Source organism: Dermochelys coriacea, chromosome 28, assembly GCF_009764565.3.
Source record: "Dermochelys coriacea isolate rDerCor1 chromosome 28, rDerCor1.pri.v4, whole genome shotgun sequence".
Taxonomy (NCBI): domain Eukaryota; kingdom Metazoa; phylum Chordata; order Testudines; family Dermochelyidae; genus Dermochelys; species Dermochelys coriacea.
In genome coordinates, this window is record NC_050095.1 from 4,425,799 (window position 1) to 4,443,525 (window position 17,727).

Genomic DNA, 17,727 nt, shown 5'->3' on the forward strand with positions numbered 1-17,727 from the left:
TTTTGCAAAGGATTTGGGAGTACCTCCAGAAGAGGTTCATTGAGATGTCCCTGGACGATTTCCGTCTCATCCCCAGACACATTAACAGACTTTTCCACTAGCTGTACTGGCCGCGAATGCATCCCAAGTCTTTAGGGCAAATTAAATCATTAAACATGCTTGTTTTTAAACCATGTATTACATTTACAAAGATACACACCCCGCTCTGCAAAGACTCGGCCCAGACGGTCTGGGCCGAGGATGTCCCAGAACACGCGGTAGAACTCCACGGTCAGCCCGTCCATGCCCGGAGATTTATCGGTGGGCATGCGACGGAGGGCTTTCGAGATCTCAGCCAGAGTGAAAGGCAGCTCTAGCCGGTCTCGGTCGCCCGCGCTGACCATCAGGAGCTCCTCCCAGAGCACTCTGCAAGCGTTAGGATTAGTCAGATCCGGGGAGAAAAGGCTTGCGTAGAAGGCTCTCGCCCTCCCACACATCTCCACCAGATCCGTGAGGGGGGTGCCATCTTCTGCCAGTAGGCAGATGACATGTTTTTTAGCCCCCCTCTTTTTCTCCAGGGCGTAGAAGAAGCGGGAGCCGCGATCCATCTCCCGAAGGAGACGGATGCGGGATTGAACAAAGGCCCCCCAGGCCCGATGGTCCTCGAGGGTCCGGAGCTCCTCCCGCTTCTCCCGGCACGCTCCGCAGAGGGGTGGATCCTCGGGGCTGGCGGCCAGACGCCTCTCCAGCTCTAAGACCTCCCGTTCCAACTGTTCTATCGCTGCATCCCTCCGTCGGCTGGTGCCCCGGGTGTAGTCACGGCAGAAGAGCTGGGCGCGCACCTTCCCTAAGTCCCACCACTGCCGTGCCGAGGGAAAGGCACGCCGCTGCCCTCGCCAGGCCAGCCAGAACTCCCGGAAGGACGCCACGAAGCCCGCATCCTCCAGCAAGCTGTTGTTGAAATGCCAATAGGCCGGCCCCGGCCTCTCCGCGCAGAGGGAGGCTGTCACGGTGGCTAAATGATGGCCAGAAAATGGGGCCGGCCGGATGCTGGAGGAGTGGGCTTGTGAAAGATGAAAGCGTGATAAATAAATGCGGTCCAACCGGGAGTGGCGCGACCGATGGGCCTCCACCCGGACAAAGGTGAACGTGGAAGTGTCATCCGGGTGGTGGTCGCGCCAGAAGTCCACCAGAGAGTGGTGTTCGACTATCTCCTGGAGGACGGCGACGGCGGCCGGGCTCTGCTCGGTCCCCGAGCGGTCCCGTTCCTCAAGGGTGGTGTTAAAGTCCCCTCCCAGGACCAGGCACTCCTGAGGATCCAAGGTGCCGAGGAAGGCGGACGCCTGCTGATAGAATTGCAGCCGCTCCGGGCTCGCTGCTGGGGCATAGATGTTGATGAGGTTGACTATGAGCCCCTCCATGTGGACCCGGAGGTGCAGCAGGCGGCCCGGCACAGCCTCCGCGACCCCCAGCACCTCGGGCTGTAGGTCGGGGGAGAACAGGGTCGCCACTCCAGCCATACGAACTGTGAGGTGGCTAAAGTAGACCCTGTCCCCCCAATCCAGCTGCCAGCTGTCTTTGGCGGTCGGATCCGTATGGGTCTCCTGCAGGAAAACCACAGAGTACCTCCCCTCCCGAAGGAAGGAGAGCACCTGGGACCTGCGGAGACTCATCCTACAGCCATGGGTGTTCAATGTTGCAATGGTAAGAGGTGCTATGAGGAGGGCTGGGGGTGATCCTCGCTGGCAGGGACGCTTGCGGCTCCCGACGGGCCGCGCAGCAGTCCGTGACCCACCCCGTAGGTGAGTAAGGAGTCACGGAAGAGGTGGACCCGCTGATAGGCCATGGCGCCCTACCTGCCGGTCCTTTTACCCTCCCCCATGAGGGCTCTTGCGGCCCAGAGGATTTGATTAAAGTCCCCCCATCGCTGGAGGGCAAGATGTACTTTGTTGCGGGAGCCACGGACGTCTTCTAGGAACTCCCACAACTCCTCTCGCAGCTCATGGGGGGCTGGGATTACGGTCTCCTGATTACTCCCCGATGGCGCCCTTGGTACAGCCCCGTGGCCCACCGAGACGGCCAGACAGGGTGCAGACCCCCGACGGGGCTCCTGATAAGTTGGCTTAAATGCTGGGGCGATAGGGGGTGGCGGAGGGAGGATAGCAGCCCCTGGTGGGTCGGGACGGGTAAACGCAAAGGCCGCTCCCTGGGGGTCATCTGTTGGCAAGGGGAAGGAGACAGCCCCAGGGGCGGCAATAACATCTCGGGAGGTGGATGGGACAGGGGCAGGGGCAAGGTTAGAGGTGAGATTTTGGGTGGGGAGAGGGCTCTCAGTGATACCGGGCGCAGGCTCTATGGTGGATTTGGCAGCCACGGCATCAGGAGGTGGACTCTCTCTTGTAGGACCCTCTCCCGGGAAGGAGGTCGAATGCTCCTCACCAGCGAGGGGTACCCCTGGTGGCTCAGGTCCCGGCTGCGTGGCACTGGCCGTCGCCTCAAGGGGTTCGGCGGCCCTCAGTGGGTTGCCATCTGCAGCCAGCTTGATGGAGGAGTCCAGGGGCCCCTCGGAGGTGAGAGCGGAAGCAATGGTTAGGGGGAGGGAGCATGGGGAAAGGGGGGCTGGAGTGAAGTCGCCTATATCGAGGCCCGCTGGCATAGGGTCGTCCTCCCCCGGGTGACCGGGGTCAGACCCAGGGCCTCGATCTCCTCATATATAGAGGGGAAATTGTTTTCCGCTACCCCGGGATTCTCCCCGCCGGCACCTGACGCGATGGTTACTTCGGGGCACACTGGGGTTTCAGATGGTGCCTCGGGGGTCTTGGAGGGGAGGGACTCCCGTGGAGGGGAGATACCGCCTTCCAGTGCTGCCACGTCTTCCCCAGCCGGCTCTGGTGGATGGAGCACACCCGTGGGTAGAGCGGAAGGCTCGGCATCGGTGCCCCCCTTCCTGGTCTTCCGGGGGGCCTCCGCGTCAGATGGGAGGAGCGGAGCTCGAGCCTTCCGCTTGCCCCGCTTCCCCTTGACTAGGGCCCAGCCCTCCATGGCATCATCCGGGGTCTGGCTATTAGGGGTTGTGTCAGGGGGCAGAGGCGATGGCTCAGGGACTCGAGGGGGTAACGGTGGGGCAGCACAAGGGAGGGAAGATTCCCCTTGGGGCGGGCCCTCTCCCATGCTTGGCGCTGTCCCTGCCGCACCCTCCTCCACAGGCCCCGCCAGATTGCAAACAGTGGGGGCGGGGTTCTCCCGATCGTCTGGGCATAGTGGGGGAGGTGCCCCTTGGGCCTGAGCGGGAGCAATGGTGGACTGGGAAGGAGGAGGGGTGGTTTTGGGCGCCGGGCAGCCAGTGGCACCGGCGATGACGGGGCCGGTGCCCTGCCGGGGCTCGGGGGTCCCGGATGCCCCTCCTTGCCTGGCCAAGGGGCAGTCCCTCCGGACGTGCCCATCGCCCGGCAGAGGTAGCACTGGGCCTCCCCCGTGGAGTAATGCACCCTGTAAGGGGTCCCCTGGTAGGGGACTAGGAAGGACCCCTCGAGTGCCTCTCCGTCGCGCGGCGCCGCTGGCGGTTGAAGCTGCACTTGCCGGCGGAAGGAGAGGACGTGACGGAGGGCGGGGTCTTTGCAGCCCAACGGGAGAGGGCTGATGACAGAGATGGGCTTCCCCAAGGCAGAAAGGGCGGGTAACAAGGCGGCATTGGGGAGAAAGGGAGGGACGGAGGTCAGGACCAGGCGGACGCCCAGGTCCTCTAGCGGCTCTAAGGGGACAAAAACGCCCCCCACCGCCAGGCCCTTCTCCACCGCCTCCTGGGCAGCGGCCTCCGATGCTAAGAAGAAGACGACCTTGCCATACATTTTGGAGGCCGCCACAATGGCCGTGGGCCCCACCACCCTCGCCAACGCCCGCACATAGGTCTCCACGTGGGGCGAGGCGGGCACCAGGAGGCAACGGACGCCGTGCTTCCTGGTCATGGTGGGAAAGGGGCCCCGGCCGCCATAGATGGTAGCGGAGGCGGTGGGCTGGAGAAATGACGTAGCGGCAGGCGGGGGGGCTGCCGCCACCTGGGCGTATGCTCTGGGGGCCGGGGGAGGGACACCTGCAGAGCTGGTGGAGGGAACAGCGGGGAGGGACGCCCCAGCCGGCGGTGGGGCCGGGGCATTGGGGGCAGCCTCTGCCATGGAGGGCCTGGTCTTTTTAGCGGGGCCTTTCCCCTTCTTCTTCCCCTGGCCCTTTCCGCCAGCTGGGGGGGCTCCCCCCGAATCTGAGGGGGTGAGAGATGTGGCAGCAGTGGAGGTCACCCCGGTGCCCGTCGCTGCTGGTGCCCCAGCACAGGCGATGGCAGGTGGTTCGGCAGCAGAGGTAGAGGCTTGGGGGGGTGACGGAGGGGCAGGTGGGGGAGGGGCAGCTCGGGCTGCTGGAGGGGTCCCACCCGTCTCATCCCCATCCATCATGAGCAAGGAGGGAAGGGGTGACACCAGAAGGAGGAGGGGAGAGGGGAAGCAGGTCGACCACTCCTCCCCGCTAGGCTGCAGGCAGGGGAGGAGGGCGCCAAAAGGGGTGGGCTGGACGGGGGGCAATCAGGGGTTGGGGTCAGTCACCGACACAAGGTGGAATTCCGGCTCCTCTTGGTGCACTAGGGGAGGGGGGGGATACAACAACATTGGGGGTGCAGTGAAGAGGGTTCAAACTAAAATGGGGAGTTGCACAAGCGCATGGGAGGGGACATGGGCACACGGAGTGAGGGGCTAAGTGGGCTGGAGGTAGGGCAGGGAAACCAAGGGGCTAGCTTCAGAGGCTGGGGCGGGGCAAACAAACAAAGGCCGCAGAAGGAAATGGGCGGGGCAGGCAAAAACTGAAGCTAGTAAGGGGGGATTGGGGCGTAAGGGGGGGCAAAAGCTGCAAAGGGCAAATGGGGCAGGTTGCAAGGGCAAAGCTGTGGGGTGGGCAGTCCAGGGGTGGGGGCACGTGTGCCCACGTGCGCTTGCACAATATCCGTTTAGGCTGGCTGCTGCTTCTGGCCCAAAGGGTGGAAATAGGGCGTGGCAAGCCAAGCAAGCAGCTGAGTCCAAAGGCAGGAGCTGAGGCAGATGGTATACACCCAGTGGGGGTGTTGGAGGGGGCAGCGGTGGTGGTAGTAGTGGTGGGGATTGGGGGGGGGACACACAGATGGATCGGGGGGCAGCTCCACGCCACACCCCTTGTGTCCCTGGAAACACGGTCTTTCTGGCGGGGGGACCTTGTGGGAACGTGCCACTCTGGCCAGCCCTGGATTTGCTCAACAAGTCAGCACAGAGCGCTTCGCTGCAGGCCGAGAGGCCTTTCTTTCTCCAGACTGTGAGTCCAGCGGGCATGTGAGGAAGTTGCTCCTTCAGTCCCAGGCAGTAAAAGGCCCTTCCTAGGAAAGGCCAAGTCCTGAAAAAGAAAAGTCAAGGAGGGTCATCAAAAGATGCCTTCTGAAGTTCTTGTGGCGCTATCACAAGGGGACGGGGTCCTTTTCTGCCTGACCAGGGACTTGAACCCTGGACCCTCAGATTAAAAGTCTGATGCTCTCCCAACTGCGCTAGTCAGGCTCAAGTGCAAATAAAGCAAGTTTGCTGCAGAAGAGAAACTAATCAAGAGAAAGAGGGCAGAAACTATACAGAAAACCTGCTACTCTCGCTCTCTTACCAGTCCTAGCCCCAACCTGCACCTCCATGCAGTACCCTGAGGCCTTATTATTTTTTTAGTTAAATATCGGATCCAGGAGAAAGCACAGTTATACAAAGCAAAACGAAATCACAAACAGAAATGTCATTGGAAATACAAAAAAAAAAAAAGGAAAATGCAATCCCCATCACTTTATCATATCTGGGCCATTCCTATATCGAGAGCACCTGCTAAGATCCCTGTGTGCCTAAGAGAAACCTGGAGGAACTCATACCAAAGCCTGAACATGAAACTCAATGGCTCCCAGGTGCCGCAGTGAAACACGTTCCCTGCTGCGATGTTGAACTCCATGTGATTTGATGAAAATATGCTAATGAGTGTGACTATAATGTAACTGGAAGATGCTTCATGCAAAAGGTCTCTTGTAAGGTATCATTACAAAGCTTATAATCTACTGTGTGTGTTCATCCTCTTTGTATGAATGTTTCATTCTTGGATCTGAAACTAGAAATATGAAATATAACTCTGCGGTCTTGTTGTAATTATGCCAAGTGTGGGCCTTTAATGGTGGTCTGGAATCTTGATGGCTCCCATTAACCAGGACAATTGACTGTAAATGGCTCTGTCTACTTGCAAGCCGTCCTGTGAGTCAGGCCGGGAAGAATGAAGGCTTGGGGTCTCACAGGACATGTGACCGTGTCACCTGGTACGGGAATCCATCTTAAACCTGGGGCTTTTCCCCAGGAAAGAGACAAAAGTTTCCTGCTTTGTGCCAAAGCTATATAAGGGGGTGGAACAGAACAAAGGCGACTTCAGTCATGAGAAATCCCCTAGCTACCACCTGAGCTGGAACAAGGATTGTACCAGGGAAAAAGATTGAGCCCAAACTAGAGATAAGACTAGTCTGTGAAAGAAGTTTATTGAAACATCTCTGATGGTGAGATTTTATCTGTATTGAGTTTCCTGCTGTATTAGGCTTAGACTTGCATGTTTTTGTTTTATTTTGCTTGGTAACTTACTTTGTTCTGTCTGTTATTACTTGGAACCATTTACATCCTACTTTTTATATTTAATAAAATCACTTTTTACTTATTAATTAACGCAGAGCAAGTAATTAATTCCTGGGGGAGCAAACAGCTGTGAATATCTCTCTACCGATGTTATAGAGGGCGAACAATTTATGAGTTTACCCTGTATAAGCTTTATATAGGGTAAAAGGGATTTATTTGGGGTTTGGAACCCATTGGGAACCGGGAGCTAGAGACAGGAGCACTTCTGAAGCTGTTTTCAGTTAAGTCTGCAGCTTGTGGGGGCCATGGTTCAGATCTGGGTCTGTCTTTGCAGCAGACTAGCGTGTCTTTGGCTCAACAAGACAGGATACCGAAGCAGGCAGGGAAAATGGGCTCAGAGGTATTCCCAGCCTATGAGGTGGCAGCCCAAGGGGGTTTCTGAGATCCAGCTCATCACAGTGGTGTAGTCGAGCAGCATCTGTGCTCAGCTGATTGCTTTGAGACTCTGGTAGTGATTTTAAGTGAGTTTTGAGTGTGGTGGCTGGAGAACAGACAAAGTGGTTACTGGTTTTTTACTTTCTGTTTGTTTATTTTGAGTGAGGGAAATAAGCACAAGAAAGCAGGAAAATGAATACCAGTGAGACAGCTACAAAACTAGAGATGGCCAGAGTGGAAGCAGAAGAGAAGGTAAAGGACCATGATTTTCACTTGAGGCTCAAAGAAGCAGACACAGCCAGGGAGGAGACTGCACACAGAAGGGCTATGGAGGCAGAGGCAGCCAGGGAGGAAGCTGCTCACGAAAGAGCCATGGAAATCCAGAGTTTAGCCCTGGAACTCAGGCAGCTGGAGGCCGATGAAAAAATGGCTGCAGACCAGCAAGCCCTGGAGTTAAAAGACAGAGAAATAGAAGCCCAGATTGAGACCTAGAAGCATCAACTGACTGTAGTGGAGTTGAAGAGCAGCTGGCTTCAGTCCCGAAAAATCCATAAATGGGAACGATTATGTCCGCAGTATGATGAATCCAGTGATATTGCTGAATATTTCATCACCTTTGAGAGTCTGTGCATCCTTCATGCAATTCCGGAAGATCAAAAAATGACCACATTGGTAACAAAATTGACTGGCAGAGCTCTGGACATATTCAATAAGATGCCAATTGATGATGCTTCGAACGATGGTAAATTTAAGGAACTGGTTTTGAAACAGTTTCAGATTACACCGAGAACCTACAGAGTTAAATTCAGCAGTTTTAAGAGGAGATCTGGATTGAGTAATGTGGCTTATGTAAATGAAATGAGAGATTAGTTAGATAAGTGGGTGAGGGGAAAAGGCATTGCAAGCTTGGAAGAAATGTGCGATTTGGTTACTCAAGAACAATTCCTGAATATGTGCAGTGATGATGTAAAACAGTATTTGTGGGGGGAAAGGTGGATGCAATGCATGGATTGGCTGAGTTTGTAGACTCTTTTGAGCAGTACCAGGCTGCAATTAAACATAAACAACTGGCAGAGCGGTACGGGGTTAGTGGAAAGCAGAATCACCATTTTACCCCTGGGGAAAAAGGAGGATGGGCATTCACCTCCCCATTCCCCTGTTACTCGACTCAGGACTCCTGGACAAACAGGGGATCCTAAAAGGTGCTTTCACTGCAATTCCCCAGGGCACCTGAAAAGCAGCTGTCCCAAATAAAGGAGAGTAAACCTCCCTTGTCCCATGTTAGCTCGGTTGCCCTCAGCCCTGAGGCCCCAGAGGGCTCTCCAACCTCTTATCAGCAGCAGAATACGGACCCTGGACTTCAGAAAAGCAGACTTTGACTCCCTCAGGGAACTGATGGGCAGGATCCCCTGGGAGAATAAAATGAGGGGGAAAGGAGTCCAGGAGAGCTGGCTGTATTTTAAAGAATCCTTATTGAGGTTACAGGGACAAACCATCCCGATGTGTAGAAAGAATAGTAAATATGGCAGGCGACCAGCTTGGCTTAACAGTGAAATCCTTGCTGATCTTAAACACAAAAAAGAAGCTTACAAGAAGAGGAAGTTTGGACAAATGACCAGGAAAGAGTATAAAAATATAGCTCAGGCATGCAGGAGTGAAATCAGGAAGGAAAAATCTCACTTGGAGTTGCAGCTAGCAAGAGATGTTAAGAGTAACAAGAAGAGTTTCTTCAGGTGTGTTAGCAATAAGAAGAAAGTCAAGGAAAGTGTGGGCCTCTTACTGAATGAGGGAGGCAAGCTAGTGACAGAGGATGTGGAAAAAGCTAATATACTTGATGCTTTTTTTGCCTCTGTCTTCACGAACAAGGTCAGCTCCCAGACTACTGCACTGGGCAGCACAGCATGGGGAGGAGGTGACCAGCCCTCTGTGGAGAAAGAAGTGGTTCGGGACTATTTAGAAAAGCTGGACGAGCACAAGTCCATGGGGCCAGATGCTCTGCATCCGAGAGTGCTAAAGGAGTTGGCGGATGTGATTGCAGAGCCATTGGCCATTATCTTTGAAAACTCATGGCGATTGGGGGAGGTCTCAGAGGACTGGAAAAAGGCTAATGTAGTGCCCATCTTTAAAAAAGAGAAGAAGGAAGATCCAGGGAACTCCAGGCCAGTCAGCCTCACCTCAGTCCCTGGAAAAATCATGGAGCAGGTCCTCAAGGAATCAATTCTGAAGCACTTAGAGGAGAGGAAAGTGATCAGGAACAGTCAGCATGGATTCACCAAGGGGAAGTCATGCCTGACTAACCTAATTGCCTTTTATGATGAGATAACTGGCTCTGTGGATGAGGGGAAAGCAGTATACGTGTTATTCCTTCAGTTTAGTAAAGCTTTTGACATGGTCTCCCACAGTATTCTTGCCAGCAAGTTAAAGTATGGCCTGGATGAATGGACTATAAGGTGGATAGAAAGTTGGCTAGATTGTCGGGCTCAACGGGGAGTGATCAATGGCTCCATGTCTAGTTGGCAGCCGGTATCAAGTGGAGTGCCCCAAGGGTCAGTTCTAGGGCCGGTTTTGTTCAATATCTTCATTAGTGATCTGGAGGATGGTGTGGATTGCACCCTCGGCAAGTTTGCAGATGACACTAAACTGGGAGGAGAGGTAAAAAAGAAAAGGAGTACTTGTGACACCTTAGAGACTAACAAATTTATTTGAGCATAAGCTTTCATGAGCTACAGCTCACTTCATCGGATGCATCGGAGGAGAGGTAGATACACTGGAGGGAAGGGATAGGATACAGAGGGCCCTAGACAAATTAGAGGATTGGGCCAAAAGAAATCTAATGAGGTTCAACAAGGACAAGTGCAGAGTCCTGCACTTAGGACGGAAGAATCCCAGGCACTGCTACAGACTAGGGAGCGAATGGCTCGGCAGCAGTTCTGCAGAAAATGACCTAGGGGTTACAGTGGACAAGAAGCTGGATATGAGTCAACAGTTGGCCTTCTTGGCAACAAGGGCACATGACATTTTGGGCTGTATAAGTAGGGGCATTGCCAGCAGATCGAGGGACGTGATCGTTCCCCTCTATTCGACATTGGTGAGGCCTCATCTGGAGTACTGTGTCCAGTTTTGGGCCCCACACTACAAGAAGGATGTGGAAAAATTGGAAAGAGTTCAGCGGAGGGCAACAAAAATGATTAGGGGACTGGAACACATGATTTATGAGGAGAGGCTGAGGGAACTGGGATTGTTTAGTCTGCAGAAGAGAAGAATGAGGGTGGATTTGATAGCTGCTTTCAACTACCTGAAAGGGGGGTTCCAAAGAGGATGGATCTAGACTGTTCTCAGTAGTGGCAGCTGACAGAATGACGAGTAATGGTCTCGAGTAGCAGTGGGGGAGGTTGAGGTTGGATAATAGGGAAAACTTTTTCACTAGGAGGGTGGAGAAGCACTGGAATGGGTTATCTAGGGAGGTGGTGGAATCTCCTTCCTTAGAAGTTTTTAAGGTCAGGCTTGACAAAGCCCTGGCTGGGATGATTTAGTTGGGGTTGGTCCTGCTTTGAGCAGGGGGTTGGACTAGATACCTCCTGAGGTCCCTTCCAACCCTGAAATTCTATGATTCTCTGATCACACCAGCTTGGTGGACATGGGGTCTAGTGAAGCCGACAGGGAACATATCAAGGTAATCAAGATGGATGGCATGGAGTATCTTGGGTGGAGGGATACTGCCGCTCAGTTCTCTCTGGTTCAACCAAATGTAGTTCCAGATGCTAGTGTTTTGACGGGGCAGATGACCCACATTATGGGGTGGGGCCACAAAGGTTCCCTGTATCCCTGGCAAAAGTTCATGTGGCATGGAAGCGATTTACTGGTGGGGAGGCTCGAGGACATCCCCGCAGACGTGTTGCTGGGAAATGATTTTTTCAGCAAAACTAGGATTCTTAGTGTGGTAACTCACAGGATGAAAAAAGGCTTTGAGGGGCTCCAAGAGGGGGAGGAGAGAGCACTGCCTGGTGGTGAGGAGGCTGTTCCAGCTAATGACATTAGGTCTGATGCTTGACAAAGCCCTAGCTGGGATGATTTAACTGGGACTTGGTCCTGCTTTGAGCAGGGGGTTGGACTAGATGACCTTCTGGGGTCCCTTCCAACCCTGATATTCTATGATTCTATGATTCTATGATGCAGCTGAACAGCTAACACTTCCAGCCCAGGGCCGTCCTTACCCACACGCAAAGCACGCAGCTGGGTAGGGCACCAGAAAATTTGGGGCACCAAATTTCCTGGTGCCCTGAGCAGCTGCGTGCTGCTCCAGCCCCTGCTCCAGCTCTTCCCCAGGCCCCCACCCCTGTTCTGCCCTGCCCCGCCTCTTCCCCAGCCCAGCCCCAACTCTTCCCACCCCTGCTCCGCCCCAGCCCTGCCCCCACTCCCCTGTGCTCTGGCTTCCCCCCTCTCCCCCAAGCCATCCCTGCTTCCCACAGAGGCCTGGGGCCAGCCTCCCTCCTCTCCCCTCTCAGAGGCCTGGGGCCCAACACCCCCCATGGGGGGGGCACTGTGTAGGGCCCCAGAATAGCTAGGGATGGCCCTGATCCTGCCCCAGGGAATGACTTGGAGGGAATCTCCAGAAACAGAGTGAGGACCTTGGAACCCACAGAGGAGGTGGGGGAGGGTCCCATTGACACGATCAGTGCAGGGAGGTGGGGTGCTACCAAGTATGGGAGAGGCAGAGCCAGGCCTCTGTCCGGCTGAAGACGACACGCTGCCAGGGTGGGAGCAGGGGAGATACAGTCAGTGACTAGAGACAGGGACACTATCTCGAGGGTTGTCTGTCGGGAATTTGCAGCTAAACAAAGGGCTGACCCCTCCCTTGAGGGCATAAGAAGTGAGTCTCGGAGGGAACTCCAGGAAGGGAGGGGGGAGAAGTTCTTTGAAGAGGACGGGAAACTGTACAGGGAGGCCCCTGTAGGGAAAAACCGAGGCCCCAGTCAACCCAATAAGCAGTTAGAGTACCTAGCCAACACCAGGGGGGATTAGTGCTGGTAGCACATGATAGTCCCTTTGCTGGTCACTTGGGGGTACAGAGGACTTATGACAGGCTGAGGAGCAATTTCTACTGGCCAGGGATACAGAATGATGTGAGGGATTATTGTAGGACTTGTGTGGTTTGCCAGGAAAGGAAGAAACCGGGGGACCCCAGAAGGCTCTGCTGTGTCCCTTGCCTGTCATCCGGGAGGCATTCCAAAGGGTGGCAATGGACATAGTGGGTCCTAGCAGCGCCCCACTCAGAGAGGGAACACATATATTTTAGTGGTAGTAGACTTTGCCAATTGGTATCCAGAGGCACTCGCACTGTCTAACATAGAAGCTGAGACAGTTGATTGATCAGGGGGCAAATTTTATGTCCCAGTTGTTCAATGAGCTATGGAAGGTGTGTGGAGTGAAACAGCTTAAGACGGCCCCTACCACCCCCAGGCCAATGGGCTGGTAGAAAGGTTCAATGGGACCCTAAAATCCATGCTGGGGATGTATGCCAAGAAAAGGGGCCAAATTTGGGATGAGTTATTACCATTCCTGCTGTATGCCTACAGGGAGGTACCCCAAGAGTCCACAGGATTTTCCCCTTTTGACTTTCTGTATGGGAGGAAAGTGAGGGGACTTCTCGATCTCATCAGGGATACCTGGGAAGGATGTAACATGCTGAGGGAGGAACCCGTGACTGAGTATGTCCAGAGGTTCAGGAGGGAATTGAAAGACATGATGGAAATTGTCCAAAACAACCCCCAGAGCAGTCAGGCCAAGCAAAAGGCGTGTATGATAAAAATACTTGTAAACTTACTTTTGACATAGGAGATTTGGTCATGGTGCCCAGCCCTGCAAAAAAGTTCAAAATGCAGAACTCCAGGGAGAGGCCCTTTGAAGTGGTGGAAGTGGTAAGCGAAGACATTTATAAAGTTAAAAGGGCCCTTGATGGTACTGTGCCCCAACTGGTACATGCAAACAGAGTCCAGGCCTATCACAGTAGAATGGCCGGGATAAACATGATCTGTTGTGTTGAAGGGGAAACTAAGGCACATGCACTCACTGATTTGATAGCTGAATGCCAAGATGGGTCAACTTTAGAAAGTGTGGAAATCTGTAGTGAGCTGACACCAGTCGAAAAGGGGGAAGTGTTGTCAACGCTGCAAAGGTACAGTGAGGTATTTTCCAACAAACCTCACTTGCTGTCCCATAGAATCCCCATGTAAAGGGCTCGGGCCCTCCCTTCCAGGCCTCACAGGGCCACGGGCAAGGTGAAGGAGCAAATTTGGGCTGAGATACAAAGCATGTTGGACCTGGGGGTGATTAAGGAAGCTGACCGTGCACGGGCTTCCCCTGTAGTCTTGGTCCCCAAAAGGGATGGCACTGTAAGGTTTTGTGTAGATTGTAGAAAACTCAGTGCTGTCACTGTAACTGATGACATGCTGGATGTGCTGAGCCAAGTCAAGTACCTCAGAACCCTTGATCTAAACAAAGGTTACTGGCAGATCCCTTTGGAGGGGGAGGCACAACAAAAATCAGCTTTTATCACTGACATAGGGCTTGATGAATTTACGGTGTTACCTTTTGGTCTGGTAAATGCTGGTGCAACCTTCCAGAGACTGGTCAACAGAGTGTTTAAATGGTTTGCAGAATTATGCTAGGGCATACATAGATGACACTGCTGTATTCAGCAACACCTGGGGTGACCACAAGGAGCATCTGGGAGTTGTGCTATCAAAGCTCAAAGAAGCTGGGCTAACCGTGAAACCCTCTAAGTGCAAGATAGGGGCAGCCAAAGTCCCTTATGTGAGACGCTGCGGGGGGCAAAATATCCCCTGACCCTCTTAAGGTGGAAGCCATCGTAAAATGGCCCGTACCCCAAACTAAAAGGCAAGTCCAATCCTTCATAGGCTTGGCAAACTATTTCAGGAGGTTTGTGGAGGGGTTCAGTGACATTGCATCCCCAATCACAGACTTACGTAAAAAGCATCAGCTTCATAAGATAATTTGGGCAGAGGCATGCCAGAAAGGCTTCAACAAGGTAAAAGCCCTCTTGTCTGTGGAACCTGTGCTGGTCAGCCCTGACTTTGATAGGCCTTTTGAATTGTGTCCCGATGCCTCCGACACAAGGTTGGGTGCTGTGCTGATTCACAGATTCATAGATACTACGGTCAGAAGGGACCATTCTGAACATCTAGTCCGACCTCCTGCACAACGCAGGCCACGGAATCTCACCCACCCACTCCTACGAAAAACCTCACCTATGTCTGAGCTATTGAAGTCCTCAAATCGTGGTTTAAAGACTTCAAGGAGCAGAGAAGCCTCCCTCAAGTCAACCATGCCCCATGCTACAGAGGAAGGCGAAAAACCTCCAGGGCCTCTCTAATCTGCCCTGGAGGAAAATTCCTTCCCGACCCCAAATATGGCGATCAGCTAAACCCTGAGCATATGATTCAGACAGGGGAAGACAGCAAGAAGCATCCCATTGCCTCGCTAAGCCAAAAGCTGTCCCCTGCTGAACAGAATTACTCTGTCATAGACAGGTTTCAGAGTAGCAGCCGTGTTAGTCTGTATTCGCAAAAAGAAAAGCAGTACTTGTGGCACCTTAGAGACTAACAAATTTATTAGAGCATAAGCTTTCGTGAGCTACAACTCACTTCCGATGAAGTGAGCTGTAGCTCACGAAAGCTTATGCTCTAATAAATTTGTTAGTCTCTAAGGTGCCACAAGTACTGCTTTTCTTTCTGTCATAGAGAAGGAGTGCTATGCCATTGTGTGGGCCGTCAAACAACTATGGCCTTACCTCTTCAGTAGAAAGTTCAGCATTCTAACTCACCATTCACCTTTGGTATGGCTTCACCGGACTAAGGGCACAAACTCCAAACTGCGACCTGCTGGGGCCTAGTCCTGCAGGAATTTGCCATGGAGATTATGCATATTAAAGGAAAGGAGAACTGGGTAACAGATGCCCTCGCCAGAAAAGAGGAATTTTACGTATACTGCCTCTGCCATGGACAGTGTCCAAGTCTCCGGCAGTAAGTTCAGGAGGAGGGTGTGAGGTTGCACCCCATAATGCTTCATAGAAATATGCTTATGAGTGTAAATATGACATAACTGAAATATGTTTTATGCTAGAAATGCCATGTAACATATCTCTGCAAAGATTATGATCTACTGAATATATTCATCCTATTTGTATGCATGTATTATTTTTATAGCTGAAGTTATGAGTGTTGGCTCTATGCTTGTATTTCAAGTGTTTGCTGTAGGAAGCACATAAGGCAGAGTTGGTCAACATAGTGTGAAGGGGTTATTCAAATAATTGGGAGCATTTAACTAACAATGGACTTTGGGAGAGGCCAATCCACATCTGAGCTTTCCTGGGAACTGTCCAAACTAACATGTAACCAGTGGCGTTGGCCTGAAAAAAATAGGATCATTCATAGACATGTGACTTGCCCAGGTGGCTAGAGACCCCATCTTGTGGATGTGGGTAGTGATCAATGGCTCCATGTCTAGTTGGCAGCCGGTGTCAAGTGGAGTGCCCCAGGGGTCGGTCCTGGGGCCCGTTTTGTTCAATATCTTCATAAATGATCTGGAGGATGGTGTGGATTGCACTCTCAGCAAATTTGCGGATGATACTAAACTGGGAGGAGTGGTAGATACGCTGGAGGGGAGGGATAGGATACAGAAGGACCTAGACAAATTGGAAGATTGGGCCAAAAGAAATCTAATGAGGTTCAATAAGGATAAGTGCAGGGTCCTGCACTTAGGATGGAAGAATCCAATGCACCGCTACAGACTAGGGACCGAATGGCTCGGCAGCAGTTCTGCGGAAAAGGACCTAGGGGTGACAGTGGACGAGAAGCTGGATATGAGTCAGCAGTGTGCCCTTGTTGCCAAGAAGGCCAATGGCATTTTGGGATGTATAAGTAGGGGCATAGCGAGCAGATCGAGGGACGTGATCGTTCCCCTCTATTCGACACTGGTGAGGCCTCATCTGGAGTACTGTGTCCAGTTTTGGGCCCCACACTACAAGAAGGATGTGGATAAATTGGAAAGAGTACAGCGAAGGGCAACAAAAATGATTAGGGGTCTAGAGCACATGACTTATGAGGAGAGGCTGAGGGAGCTGGGATTGTTTAGTCTGCAGAAGAGAAGAATGAGGGGGGATTTGATAGCTGCTTTCAACTACCTGAAAGGGGGTTTCAAAGAGGATGGCTCTAGACTGTTCTCAATGGTAGCAGATGACAGAACGAGGAGTAATGGTCTCAAGTTGCAATGGGGGAGGTTTAGATTGGATATTAGGAAAAACTTTTTCACTAAGAGGGTGGTGAAACACTGGAATGCGTTACCTAGGGAGGTGGTAGAATCTCCTTCCTTAGAGGTTTTTAAGGTCAGGCTTGACAAAGCCCTGGCTAGGATGATTTAACTGGGACTTGGTCCTGCTTTGAGCAGGGGGTTGGACTAGATGACCTTCTGGGGTCCCTTCCAACCCTGATATTCTATGATTCTATGATTCTATGATGTCGCACAAGAGAGAGACAATAAGGCCCTGGAAACCCCTCCATTTTGTCTTCAGCTGGCTCAAAAGATAACCCTTCCACCCCAAAGAGATGCCTGAAAGAAACTGGAACAAAGGACAGTAACTACAGGAGTGTGAGTGATTGCTGGACCCAGACTCGGAGGAAGTCTAGTCTGTAAAAGAAGCTTATTAGAACATCTCAAGAGGGTGAGATTTAGCTGCATTTAGTTTCCTACTGTATTAGGCTTAGATTTGCATGTTTTATTTTATTTTCCTTGGTAATTTACTTTGTTCTGTCTCTTATTACTTGCAACCACTTAAATCTTACTTTTTATAGTTAATAAAATCACTTTTTACTTATTAATTAACCCAGAACAAGTAAGTAATTCCTGGGGGAGCAAACAGCTGTGCATATCTCTCCATCGGTGTTATAGAGGGTGAACAATTTATGAGTTTACCCTGTCTAAGCTTTATATAGAGTAAAAGGGATTTATTTGGGGTTTGGACCCCATTGGGAACTGGGTATCTGGGTGTTGGAGACAGGAGCACTTTTTAAGCTGTTTTCAGTTAAGCCTCCAGCTTTTGGGGGACGTGGTTCAGACCTGGGATTGTCTTTGTAGCAGGCTAGCATGTCTGGCTCAACAAGGCAGGGTACTGAAGTCCCAAGCTGGCACTGAAAACAGGCTCAGAGGTAGTCCCAGCACATCAGGTGGCAGTCCAAAGGGAGTCTCTGTGACTTAACCCGTCACAAGACCTTTGGTCTGACCCAGTATGGCTGTTCTTACGTCCTTATGCTCCTTTCATGTAAATGCCCGGGATTCTGCCTCACAATATGTCCCTGAGCTCTCAGCCAAAATGCCCCAGACGGGCAAACACGCAAGGCTCCTGAAACCTCTGCTACCCACCTAGTGCCCTATGGCTCACCCCTAACCCTTGATGCTGCTCCTTTCTAGAGAATGTGAAAGGAGAGGAGGCAGTGCAGGGGCCTTCTGGGGACACAGATCTGAGGCTTTGGGAGAGACAGATTGTCTGAGACATCAGAGTGCTGTAAACCGTGCAGCCACCCCCTAACTCCGGGGCCTGTTCCAGCCCTGAGTCTGGGCTCCTGGGATCCCTCCCACAGAGCAGGGG

General features: G+C 52.4%; 1 protein-coding gene and 1 non-coding gene across 8 annotated transcripts in view; one reads left to right on the forward strand and one right to left on the reverse strand.

Moving 5' to 3' along the window:
• Positions 1–17,727, forward strand: part of LOC119849376 (zinc finger protein 420-like) — a 3,142,523-nt gene that overhangs the window by 1,755,917 nt on the left and 1,368,879 nt on the right. The gene's annotated exons all lie outside the window — the stretch shown is intronic.
• On the reverse strand, positions 5,471–5,543 carry TRNAK-UUU. Its single transcript has one exon. It is a non-coding gene; the product is annotated as a tRNA-Lys (tRNA).